This window comes from Pteropus alecto, unplaced genomic scaffold (genome assembly GCF_000325575.1).
Source record: "Pteropus alecto unplaced genomic scaffold, ASM32557v1 scaffold57, whole genome shotgun sequence".
In the NCBI taxonomy this organism is placed as follows: Eukaryota; Metazoa; Chordata; class Mammalia; order Chiroptera; family Pteropodidae; genus Pteropus; species Pteropus alecto.
The window spans coordinates 14,448,080-14,460,843 of record NW_006442508.1 but is presented as its reverse complement, the minus strand read 5'-3'; positions in this window follow the sequence as shown (position 1 = coordinate 14,460,843).

Below are 12,764 nucleotides of genomic sequence, written 5' to 3'. Positions count from 1 at the left end.
TCATGTTTCCTCTGGTCATCAGACTTGCATCTCCAACTTCTTAGAACCTCCACATGGGAAGAATAAATTTACAAGGCCAAACCAATGGGTCTTCACATATCTTAGTATCTGGCCCTATGATTCAAACCAATACTCATAAATCATACCCATAAATTCAAGTTTCTTATATTTCATAAATTCTTATTCTGAATCTGACTACTTATCACCACTTTCACTGACATTATCCTGGTACAAACTAGTATACTCTCTTGTCTGAACTATAAGGTTCTTATGCTCCATCGCTAGTGTCTCACTTTCACTCCTGACCCAGTACTGCAAATTCACTGCATAGTAGTTAAATTAGATTTTGTTTTAAAATCTGCTATCAGATCAAGGAAACTTTCCTGCCCAAACAGTCCTACTTTCTCATTATGTTAAAGTAAAATTAGAAATCTTGACTTATTCCCTACAAGGCTCTATATGTTTGGCCATGACCACCTCTGAAACCTCATTCTCTGATGGGCTCCACCTTACTCAGCCCATTCCACCCACACTGGTTTCCTTGTGGTTAGTCAAAGAACACTTCAAGGTCATAATGCCCTAGGGCTTTTTTGTTGCTGTTTCCTCAGCTCTATCTTTCTGTCTCCAGATGTGAACACTACTTTTTTTTATTTCTTTCAAGTTGCTCCTCAAATGTCATTTCTTGTTTCTATGTTATTTTATTTTTCTTTGTAGTGCTTATATTTACCTGATGTTATATATTACTTGTGTATTTATTTTCTGTCACCCCACTAAAATGCTAGAATGTGATCTCTTTCACAGTAAGGTTTTCTCTGTTTTCTTCATTGCTGTTTTCTAGAATGGTGTCTGAAACATTTTATCTATCTATCCATCCATGTGTAACCATATGTATAATAATATGTATTATAACATATGTTATAGTACACATAATTATACACATCACATATAATGTATGTATAATTGCTTTTAAAGCTAATAACCAACCCCTAACTCAAGATTGTTTAATTTGATCTGCCTTTTTGGGTTTTGTTTTTAGCAACAAGCTAGTGTATGATCTGTTTTTAATCTTTTGTTCTAAGTCTAACAAGTGTCAAGCACCCTTTTAAGTGGCTTACATTCTTCCTTCTCAGCAACCCTATGGAGTAGGAAAAATAGTGTTATCCTTGTTTTAGAGAAGGAGAGTGAGGCATAAAAGAATTAACTTATTTTCTTAAATTACACGGCAGAGCCAAAATTCAACTGTGGCAGTCTGTCTCCTGAGTCTGTACTTGTGACCACCTTCATGAACTTTGCCCTGGCGTCTTCCTCTGAGCAGTGAGTAAGGCTAAATGGCAAGGAGAGTCGAAGGGAACAATCTCAGGATGCATCTCAGGGAGGCTTTGTCAGAAGGCTTGTGCAGCTGTCTGGGCCAGGAACTTCAGACTTTTTCAGTTCCATTGTACCACTAAGGGCTTCTATTTGTATTTCTACTTCCTTGTCTATGGTCACATGAAATTTGAACTGGTACGAAGAATCAAGCTATTATAATTATCACATGTCATCACTGACTTTCAGCAGTTTTGTGCTGTGGACCACAGACAGAAAAAGTTTTTTATAATAAATTTTGCATTCAGTTTCCTTTTCTGCTTTCATTTTGGGTCACCTCAGTTTTGGATTTCAATTCTGTTTGTACATTTGAATCACCCAAGGAGCTTTTAAAAATACTTGGCCCTGTCACATAACAATTAATTAAAACTCTCCAAGGATAAAGCCACGGTAACCCTATTTTTTATCGTTCCCTTGGTAATTCTAATGAGCAACTAGGATTGAGAACTATTACCTTAGATCAGTGGTTCTCAAACTTAAGCATGTGTCAGTATCACTAGGAGGACTTATTAAACACAGATTGCTTGGCTCCACCCCCAGAATTTCTGACTCAGTAGGTCTGGGGTAGGGCTGGAGAATTTGCTTTTCCAACAAGTTCCCGGGTGATTCTGGTGCTGCTGGTTCCAGGCCACACTTTGAGAACCACTGCCTTAGACCAAAACATGGTGCTTTTAACAGTACCTTACTGAGGTTTTAGAATAGCCAATCTGCTCTGATACTTTAATGTTTCCTACCAACTCTTCTAAATTCCTATCCTCCACAGGCACAGAACTTAAGCACTAATATTCAAGAAATAATATTTTAACCATTCGCTGAGAGAGTCATATTACAAATTCCCACATTGTTTGATATTTGTTTTGTCTCCAGATTTCTATTATTACCAATAATGCTCAACAACTCCCTTGAACATATATATCCTAATTGCCTTGTGCAGATGGTCTGTATTCTCTAGTATGAAAACCACCACATATCGTTATTTATATTTAAATTCACTAAAATTAAATATACATTTTCTATCACACTAGCCACATGAGTACCTATCATATTAGACAATAAAATAGAACATTTCCATTATTATAGAAAGTTTTATTGCATAGTGCTGGTTAGATGTTTGTCGAACTTATTTTCTTTACCTGGGCATGCAGCTAAATACATTTTCCAGTCTCTTACACTGAGGCCTGGCCATGTCACTAGATCTTATCCATAAATTATGAGGAAATGATACATCTCTTCTGGACTAAACATGGAAGAAAAATGTGTTCCTGAACGATTGCATGAAACAGGAAGTGAGCCCCCTTTTCAAACCAAGGTGAACTATGACTTGTGTGAGAAATAAATCTTGATGTGTTAATCTATTATGTTGAGGTGTTTAGTTATAACATTTAAATCATCTTGATTAGTATGTACATTGCCCTACAAAAACATTAGGAATAGTGATATAACAATCTTAAGTACCAATAATTTTTCTTCAAAATACTGCAGACATTAATTAATCTATTATTATTGTCATTTGCTTCGCATAATAGGCACTTGAATTCATTTTAATATTTTTTATTTCTTTGTAGGTAATTTTTTTCTCTTGATATTTGCAGAAATGTTCTATAATCATTAAAATATTTATTTTTATGTATGTCTACATTTTTTGTACTTGGTGAACCCTTTAAATATTCAAGCTAATGTTCATTTTCAGCTTAAGAATGTTTCTATTATTTTTTGATTATTGTTGTGGATCTGTTTGCTTTATACTATCATGAATTCTTTAAGCTTTTTTCCCCTCATAGATTAAATTTCCTGGATCTAGTTCCTTTTTTTTTTATCATTGCTTATCAGTCAGCTCAGACTTCCATAACAAAAAACCACTGATTGAGTTCCTTAAACAGCAGTTATTTGCGAGCAGTTTTGGAGACTAGTCCAAGATTAAGGTTCTGGCAGATTTGGTTTCTGGTTAGGGCTTTCCACCTGGCTTGCAGATGGTGGCCTCCTAATTATGTCTTTATACGGCCTTTCCTTGGTGCATAGGAACAGAGAGAGAGAGAGAGAGAGCTTTCTCCTTTCTGTCCTGATAAGGATACTAATCCTAAGGGATCAGGGCTCTACCCTTATGACCTCACTTAACCTTATTTACTTCCTTAAAAGTCCCGCCTCCAAATATAGCCACATTGAGAATGAGAGTTTCAACATATAAATTGAGGGAAGAGAGAGACATGAGCATTCAGTCCATAACAATCACTTAGTTTTTATTCCTTTATGATCCTCAGAAATATGGGTGAATTTGAATAGTCTTCTATTTATACTAAATAGATTTCCTTGTTACTAATTTGTTTTTCAGAACCTACATCATATTTTAAATTTTGACCTCTTGTTTTTCATCTTGTTGCAAATTTTTTGACTCTCATATTGTTTTCTTTTTCTAGTGATTACTTGCTCTAATGTCAAAGATATGTTTTGATTTTGATGATACAAAAATTTAATGAAGAATATTTGTTTCTTTAGGAATTGAAACATTGAATCCAATGAGCAAAAGAGGGACTTACTGGAAGGATTATGGGCTAATTGAGGAAACCGAAGGGCAAGCTGAACCAGTAAGAACTGAAAAGTTCCAAGAACTTTGTCTTCACACACCGTAAACAAATGTCTCAGTTCCAACTATGTTTACTCTCAGCGTGATTCTGCTCAAAATTTAAATTCTTGGAGATAAAAATCGCATTGACTTCATTTAGGTTATATTTTCTATATCTACAGCGTGTCATTTTTGGGATAAAATATGTATGTTCTATCGAACAGACAAAAATAATCATTATTAAGGTGGAAAGTAAAATATTTTTTCAATCAATTTTTTACCTTGCTGAGCATAATTTTAACCTTTCGAGGCTGGAAAATATTTTTCTGACAATATAATTTCTTGTAGGACATCTATTACAGTGAGAAAGATTTTAAAATATGATTCTTAAGGATGAGCTTTTTTCTTCTTTTTGGTATCATTTCATTGCTTCTGTGGCTTTCTGTGCAGTAAGGTAACTTATTATTTATTTTGATCACAAATCAAACCCCTCACCTGTCTTAGGGGATGCTATTATATTTTTGTCAGGGCTTCTTCCTCAGTGCCAGTTTTATTGAGATATTATTGACATATGACATATGTTAACGTGTACAATAGAATGATACAATATACAAACATGTAAGATGTCATTTAATGTTGTCAATAAGTTCTTGGAAACTGCGATTTTAAGTGAAACAACAAATAATTTATTATAAGCTAATTGATATAAATTGATTTTAACATATAATTATAAGCTAATTGATATAAACAAAAATTAAGTTCTTACAGCATATTACAAAACTTCTAAATAAAGACCCTAAACACTTCTAATATTAAACATTAAAATAAATGTGAGCCATACATACATTTAAGAGAGACTAAAAAAAACAAGTAAGACAATTCCTTTCCAACCTGCTTATATCAGTTCAGGGTGGCAGGTGGCTAGAGCCTGTCCAGACAGCTCAGAGCACCAGTTGGGACCCAAACTTGAATAGAATGCCCTTCCATCACAGGACACACTCACACTCACAGTCGTTCAGAGGGGGTCACTTTAGACATGTCACCTCACTTCATATGCACATCTTTTGGATGTAGAAAGAAACTAAAGTACCTGGATAAAACCCGTGCAGACATGGGGAGAATATATAAACTCCACACAGACAGTGGCCTCTGCCAGGAATCAGGTTTTTTTCTTATTAACATTAGAATAAAGTGATGTTATTCGAGGACCTGCAGTGTATTGAGAAATGATTACCACGATAAGGTTAGTTAACACTTTCATCACCTCACATAATAACTTTTTTTGTGTGTGTGGTGATGATTACATTTAAAATTTACCCTTTTAACAGCTCTAAGATATATAATACAGTATCTTTAATTATAGTCGCCGTGCTGTACATCTCCCATTTTTCCCTCACCCCTAGCTCCTGGTAACCACCATCCTACTCTCTATTTCTATGAGTTTGTTATCTTAAGATCCCACATATAAGAATGTGTAGTATTTGTCTTTCTCTGACTTATTTTACTTTGTATAATGCCCTCAAGGTCCATCCATGTTGCTGCAAATGGCAAGATTTTCTTCTTTTATATGACTGGATAATATTTTATTTTGTGTATGTCTATATCTATGTCTATGTCTCTGTCTATCTATCCATCCATCCATCTATCATCTATCTGTCTGTCTGTCGGTCTATCATCTATCTATTTATCTATCTATCTATCTATCTATCTATCTATCTATCTATCTATCTATCTATCTATCTATCTATCTATCTATCTATCTATCTATCTATCTATCTATCTATCTATCTATCTATCATCTATCTATCTATCTACCTATCTATCTATCTATATCTATCATCTTCCTATTATCACATTTTTTAAAATATATTCATCCATTTATAGACAGATTGTTTCCATGTATGGGCTGCTGTGAATAATGAGGCAATAAACATAGGGATGCAGATATCTCTTCAAGATAGCGAAAGCATTTCTTTTGGTTACATACCTAGAAATGGAATTGCTAAGTCATATGCTAATTCTATTTTCAATTTTATGAGGAACCCATATACCGTTTTCCATAGTTGCTGGCTCAAGTTACATTTTCACTAAAGTTCACAAGGATTTCCTTATCTCCACATCCTCTCTAATAATTGTTGTCATGTCTTTTTTCATAATAGCGATTTTAACATATGTGAGATGATGGCTTTCTGTGGTTTTGATTTATATTTCCTTGATTAGTGAAATTGAGTATGTTTTCATGTACCTGTTGGTCATTTGTATGTCCTCTTTGGAAAAAATATCTTTTCAAGTCCTTTGCCTAATTTTAGATTAGATTTTTTTTGCTATTGAATTGTATGGGTTTCCAATATTTTGAATATTATCCCCTCTCAGATATATGGTTTGCAAATATTTTCTTAATTCGATAGGTTGCCTTTTCATTATGTTTATTTTATTTATTCTTTTTGGTATGCAGATTTTTTTCATTTGATGTAGTGTCAGGGTCATTTTTTATGTATTTCCTGGGCACACAGCTCTTGTACAGGAGTGTTGATGATTAGTTGGTCCTAATCTGGACCTGTCTGCATTGTATAATTCAGAAATATCTTGACCATCTTAATATTTGGATGGTACATTTAATATTTCCAAGACTGATGCATAATTCCTCCAGTTTTCATATTTTAAATGTCATTTTCTTTGGTATCTAGGAGAAGAGATTTAAATACTGTGACTCCAATATCAGTCTACACACAATATTCCAAATAAATGAGGTTGCCCAACATAACATGTTTTAAACATTTTAAACAAGCAGATATAACATATTCGTGAAAAAAAAAATCACAGTATATTTTCCTCAGGGATAACATTCAAAACATTATGCATTAAGTATTAGATTATTAAATGTATAACAGAGGAAATATGAATTATGTCAACAGGGTAAGTTATATGGGTAAACCTCAATTAAGGAATGGCAGACTTGAAAATGAGAGCCTTTGAGTAGCAGAAGACACAGATACCTAAGGAAATGTTTATAAAGAGAGAGACAACAGGTTCTGCAATAAAATGCTGGAAGTTACAGACCATAAACTATATACATTTTACATTTTGGCTAAATAATGGATTTGACTATTACTGAAGTTTATTTACCTAAGGTATTTAAAATAGTCAGATCTGCTTTTTTTCAGGCTTTATAATTTAAAAAAAAAATTCAATTATAGTTAGAAAACAATACTATATTAGTTTTAGGTGTACAACATAGTGTTTAGACATTTATATAATTTAAATAATCACTCTGATAAATCAAGTACCCATCTGACATAATATATAGTTATTACAATATTGTCGTTATGCTGTATTTTACATACCCATGACTATTTTGTAACTACCAGTTTGCACTTCTTCATTGCTTTCCCTTTTTCACCCATTCCCCTTCTCTCCTCCCCCACCCCCACCAGTCAGGCAACCATCAAAACGTTCTCTGTATCTAGGAGTTAGTTTTGTCTTGTTCATTCATTTATTTTGTTTTTAGATTCCACATGTAAGTGAAATCATATGGCATTTGTCTTTCTCTGTCTGGCTTATTCCACACAGCATAATACTGCTAGGCCTGACCATGTCGTAGATGACAAGATTTTATTTTTTATTTTATTTTATTTATTTTTTTAATGGCTGAGAAATATTCCATTGTATATGTACCACTTCTTTTTTATTCATTCATCCATGATGGACACCAAAGTTGCCTCTTGGCCATTGTAAATAGTACCACAATGAACAAATGGATTCACATGTCCCTTAAAAGTAGTGTTTTGTGTTTCTTCAGATAAATTCCCAGAAGTAAAATTATTGGGTCCTTCTTTGCCTCTAGTTATAGCCTTTGTTGTAAAGTCTACTTTGGTATAAATAAATATATATAAGCTACCCCAGCTTTTTGTTTGTTTACTTGTTTCCATTTTCATGAAATATCTTTTTTATCTTTTTTAGTCTGTATGTGTCTTTGATCTGAAGTGAGTCTCTTGTAGGCAGCATATGTAAGGGCCTTGTTTTCTTATCCATTCAACCACCTTATCTTTTAACTGTAGTATTTAATCCATTTACTTTTAAAGTAATTATTGGTAGATACATAGTTATTACCATTTTATTATTCATTTTTTTAATCTTTTTTTTTTTTTTCTCTTTCTTCTTAAAGAAGTCCCTCTAACATTTTTTATAATACTGGCTTGGTGGTGATAAACTCTAACTTTTTCTTGTCTAGGAAGCTCTTTGTCCTTTAATTCTAAATAATAGCTTTGCTGGGTAGAGTGAGTAATCTTGTTGTAGGTCTTAGCTTTTCATCACTTTGAATACTCCATGCTAATCACCTCTGGCCTGCAAAGTTTCTGTTGAGAAATCAACTGACAGCCTTATGAGAGCTTCCTTTTAGATAGCTAACTTCTTTCCTCTTGCTGTTTTTAAGATTTTCTCTTTGTCTTTAGATTTTGGCATTTTAATTATGATGTGTCTTGGTGTGGGTCTGTTTGGACTCATTTTGTTTGGGACTTTGTGCTTCCCAGGCTTGTATGTCTAGGAAGACTTTGGTCATTATTTCTTCAAATAGATTTTCAATTTCTTGCTCTAGCTCTTCTACTTCTGGTATACCTATGATGGGAATGTTGTTATGCTTGATGTTGTCTCAAAGGCCCATTAAACTATCCTTGTTTTTTTAGATTCTTTTTCCTTGTTGCTCTTCTGATTGAGTGTTTTCTGCTGTCTTATCTTCTAAATTGCTGCTTCATCCTCTGCTTCATCTCACCTATTATTGATTACCTCTAATGTGGTCTTTATTTCAGTTACTATATTGTTCATTTCTGACTGCTTCTTTTTTATGGTTTCTATCTCAATTTTTACATTTTCCATCTCTTTGTTAAAGTTCTCTCTCAGTTCATCTACTCTTCTCCTAACTTCACTGAGTATCCTTATAACCGGTGTTTTGAACTCTGCATTTGGTAGATTGCTTGTCTCCATTTTTTTTAGTTCTTTTTCTGGAGCTTTTTTCTCTTGTTTCATTTGGAACTTGTTTCTTTGTCTCCCCATATTGGCTGCCTCCCTGTGTTTGTTTCTATATATTAGGAAGGGCTGCTGTGTCTCCCAGTCTTAGTAAAATGGCCTTATGCAGTAGATGTCCTGTGGGTTCCAGTGGTGTAGTCTCTCTGGTTATCTAAGTTGAGTGCTCCAGGTCTGTCCCTTTCATGGGTCGTATGTACTCTCTTCTTGTAGTTGATCCACATTGCTGTTTGCACATCAGTGAGAGGGATTGATCTTTGGGCTGATTGATCGTGATGACTGTCCAGTGACTATAGTAGAGGAGCTGTTGTGCGGGGCTGACTCTAGGGATCAAGATTTACCTTATCAGGGCTCTGGTGCCTGCCCAGTCTTCTCTTTAATGTGTCATTGTTAAATAAGATTCTGGGTGGTCTGGCTCAATCTGAAGCTGGCCAGTGAGAGTGCTGTCTTGGGGCCTCCTGGGATGGGCCCCATCACAGGCCAAGTTCAGCCACAGTCCATACTCTGCCTGAAGTCATCAAGCAATCCGCAGTTAGTTGCCACACATGCTGGGCTTGGAGGTGCCAGGGAGAGGCTAAGCCATGAACCAAGACTGGCTGCCAGCAGTGCTGGGCTTGGGGCTACTAAGCAAGAGGTCTGCGGCATGCCGAGACCAGATGTTCCTTGCCTGAGGTTTGTGAACCTTTGAGAGATTTTAGGAAAGTCCTCAGCAAAAGCCAAGGTAGACTATTTGTATGGAAAAGCCACTGGTAGTGGCTTGGTTGGACCTGCAAGTTGGGAGGGGCAGCATCTCAGAGAATCATCAGAGCACGGCAACCAATGTTCACCAGGTTGATGGAGACTCAGATATGGTGGCCACCTGTGTCATGCTGAGAGTGAAGAGAGCTCAATAAAGTGATGTGGATTCTGCCAGCACTTCCATCTGGTAGAAAGCTGTCTCTCCAGCCCTTGCCCTGGAACAGCCAGACAGTTCAGTTCCTCTCTTTATGTCCCTGGAACTTTTCAAGTTGCAGCTCCAGTGCTGGAGCTCAGAGTCCATCAATGAGTAATTTCATGTGTGAGCCCTTTAAGAGAAATGTCTGAGACTCCAGGAGCCCACTGCCTCACTCAGCCATAATCTCTGCTGGTTTTCACAGCCAGAAGTCATGGGGACTTCTCTTCCCAGAACTGGACCCTAAATTGGGAAGCCTAGTGTGTGACTGGGACTCCTCACTCCATAAGGTGGACCCCCACAGTCAAGATATTGCTCCTGATTTTTCACTGCCACATGTAGTGTGGGCCTGCCCTGTCTGCATCTCCATTCCCTTTTCTACTCTGGAGATTGCTTTTGTTATATGTCCTTAGTTGTAGGACTTCTATTCAGCTAAATTTCAGGCAATTCTCAATGATGGTTGTTCTGTAGCTTAGTTGTAATTTTGATGTGGTCGTGAGAGGAGGCAAGCACAGAGTTTACTTATTCTACCATCTTGAATGGAAAATCTTGAGAGCTTTTTATTGTAGGTGGACATGGAGATTATGTTCTAGCCTACAGATGTGCTTAGTGTAAGAAAAACAATAAAAAACTTTTTAATTCATATTATTTTTTCACATTTGTATCTATATTTACATGTATGTATTACATATTAATATGCATATATCATATATGTACATGAATGTATAAGGGAATGAATATATGCATAACAATATGCAACTAATAGCAGGGTTACTGTGAATGATAGTATCATGAGTTGGGATGTCATATGACAGCATCTCTAGTTCCAGGTGGTACCATTCATGAGTAATTTTAAACCATGTACAATCTGCATGATCATAAGTGGCGATTTTGACTGGGAGGATAAATTTTTCTTTTTATCCTTTTTATACTTTTTAATTATTTGAATTAATGTGAATATATTAACTACTCAAAGTAATAAATAACAAAGTAAATTGAATGTCTTGAGGAGAGAAAGTATGTGACTTTGAAAACAAATTAAAATTGCATAAGTGTTTTACCTCTATTACAACTAATATTTTTCATCAGAAGAACTTTCTTTTATAGGAAAAAATCTCTTGTCATTATAACTCTTTTTTTATTTTCTCTACATCTTTCTCTCATAAAAGTATAAATCAAAACAGTCTTTTTATGATTAGTTTGACATGTGTATTAAAATATTTCAAGGCAAAATAAAAATAATTAAACTATTTAACTAAAAGTGACAAAGTTATTTCTGCTGTTGTTGTTGTTTGTTGTTGTTTTTACAGTGAACTTGTAACTTGCAGTTTAATTTTCAAAGCTTATTTCATAGTATCTATTTTCATCCCAAGCTTCGACTGGTTTCTTAGGTTTCTTAGAGCAAGAGCATTAAGGATGAAAATCCTTCTCATGAACAATCATTTCTTCTCATGAACAATCATTTCCCACTAAAGACAAGCTAAACTATTTTGAAATCCAAATTGATCAATTCATTTTCAATTTTAAACATAATTCGACCTTAATTTTAATCTCAGCAGTCATGTATTCAATGGATATTAAATCCAAAAATATCAGATCTAAATTATTTAAACATTACAAGAGGAAGCACATTGTGTTCTAATTTCACTCAAATTACAAAATAATGGGTCATTTAGGAAAAGCTAGGCTATGCTATAATAAAACACAATCTAAAACTCTTAGTGGTCCGGAATAGCTAAGTTTTATTTCTTGCTTATGATTCCTGTTCATTTCTGGACAGCTAGGAACTACCATCTACATTTTCCTTACCCCTAGCCAGGGTTTCTCAGCAGTGGCGCTATTGACATTTTGGTCTGGATAATTTTTTGTTGCCTCAGGATGGGAGTTGGTCACAGTTGTCCTCTGCAAGATAGACTATTTGGTAAAGACTGGCTTCTACTCACTAGATGCAGGGGACACCCTTCTCAGTTATGCTGTGATTGGCAAATATCCCCTAAGGTGGTTCAGGCATCACTTGACAATCACTGTTCTCCAAAATGCTGCTGGTTGTCAGATAGAGGGAACGAGCATGGAGACTGCTTTTTTGTCTCTTCAGGCTTCTGCCTGGAAGTGATTCACACTACCTCTGCTTACATTTGGTTGATCAAAATATGGCCACATTGCACTTCCAAGAGGCAGGGAAATATTCTATGATTTTCTCATGAGGAGAATAAAAAAATATTAGGGCCCATACTAATAACTACCAAAGTTATATTGTACATTTTGATGAGGAAATAATTTTTTCTCAAAAATAAATGTATTTCAACAATGGATCACTGACTTAATTATTAATAATTTCAGAAATACACATATTAAATATAACAACTATTTTGAATATCTTTGAGAATATGTTAGAACATAATTACTAAAGAACTAGCAATGATACACCTGTCAGATAAAAATTTACAAAGAAATGCTACATTACCCTCAATATATTTTGCATTGAGTGCTTACCATGCAAAGAACTGCCTTAAGGCTTGAAGTTTACAAAACAAAAAACAAAACAAAACAAAACCACATATTTTTTGAGAGTTGTAGAAAAAAAATGATTTTTTACACAGTGTATTACTTAATTTCCCAGTAATTCTTTAAAGGAGGTATCATTACATACCTTATATCGTTGAGCAATTTGAGAGTAAGAGAGTTCGAGTGCATGACCACATTAAAAACATTTATTTGCATGTAGGACAACTTAGTTAAAACAATGTAGTGAATGGATAGAATCTACTGTATGATAAAAATGCTATAAACACCATTTAGTGGCCACCAGTACAAAATTTACTTGTTTTTTATGCTGTCATTATCCAGAAAAATTGAACAGATTTATTTGTAATTCTTGTAAAGTTGAAC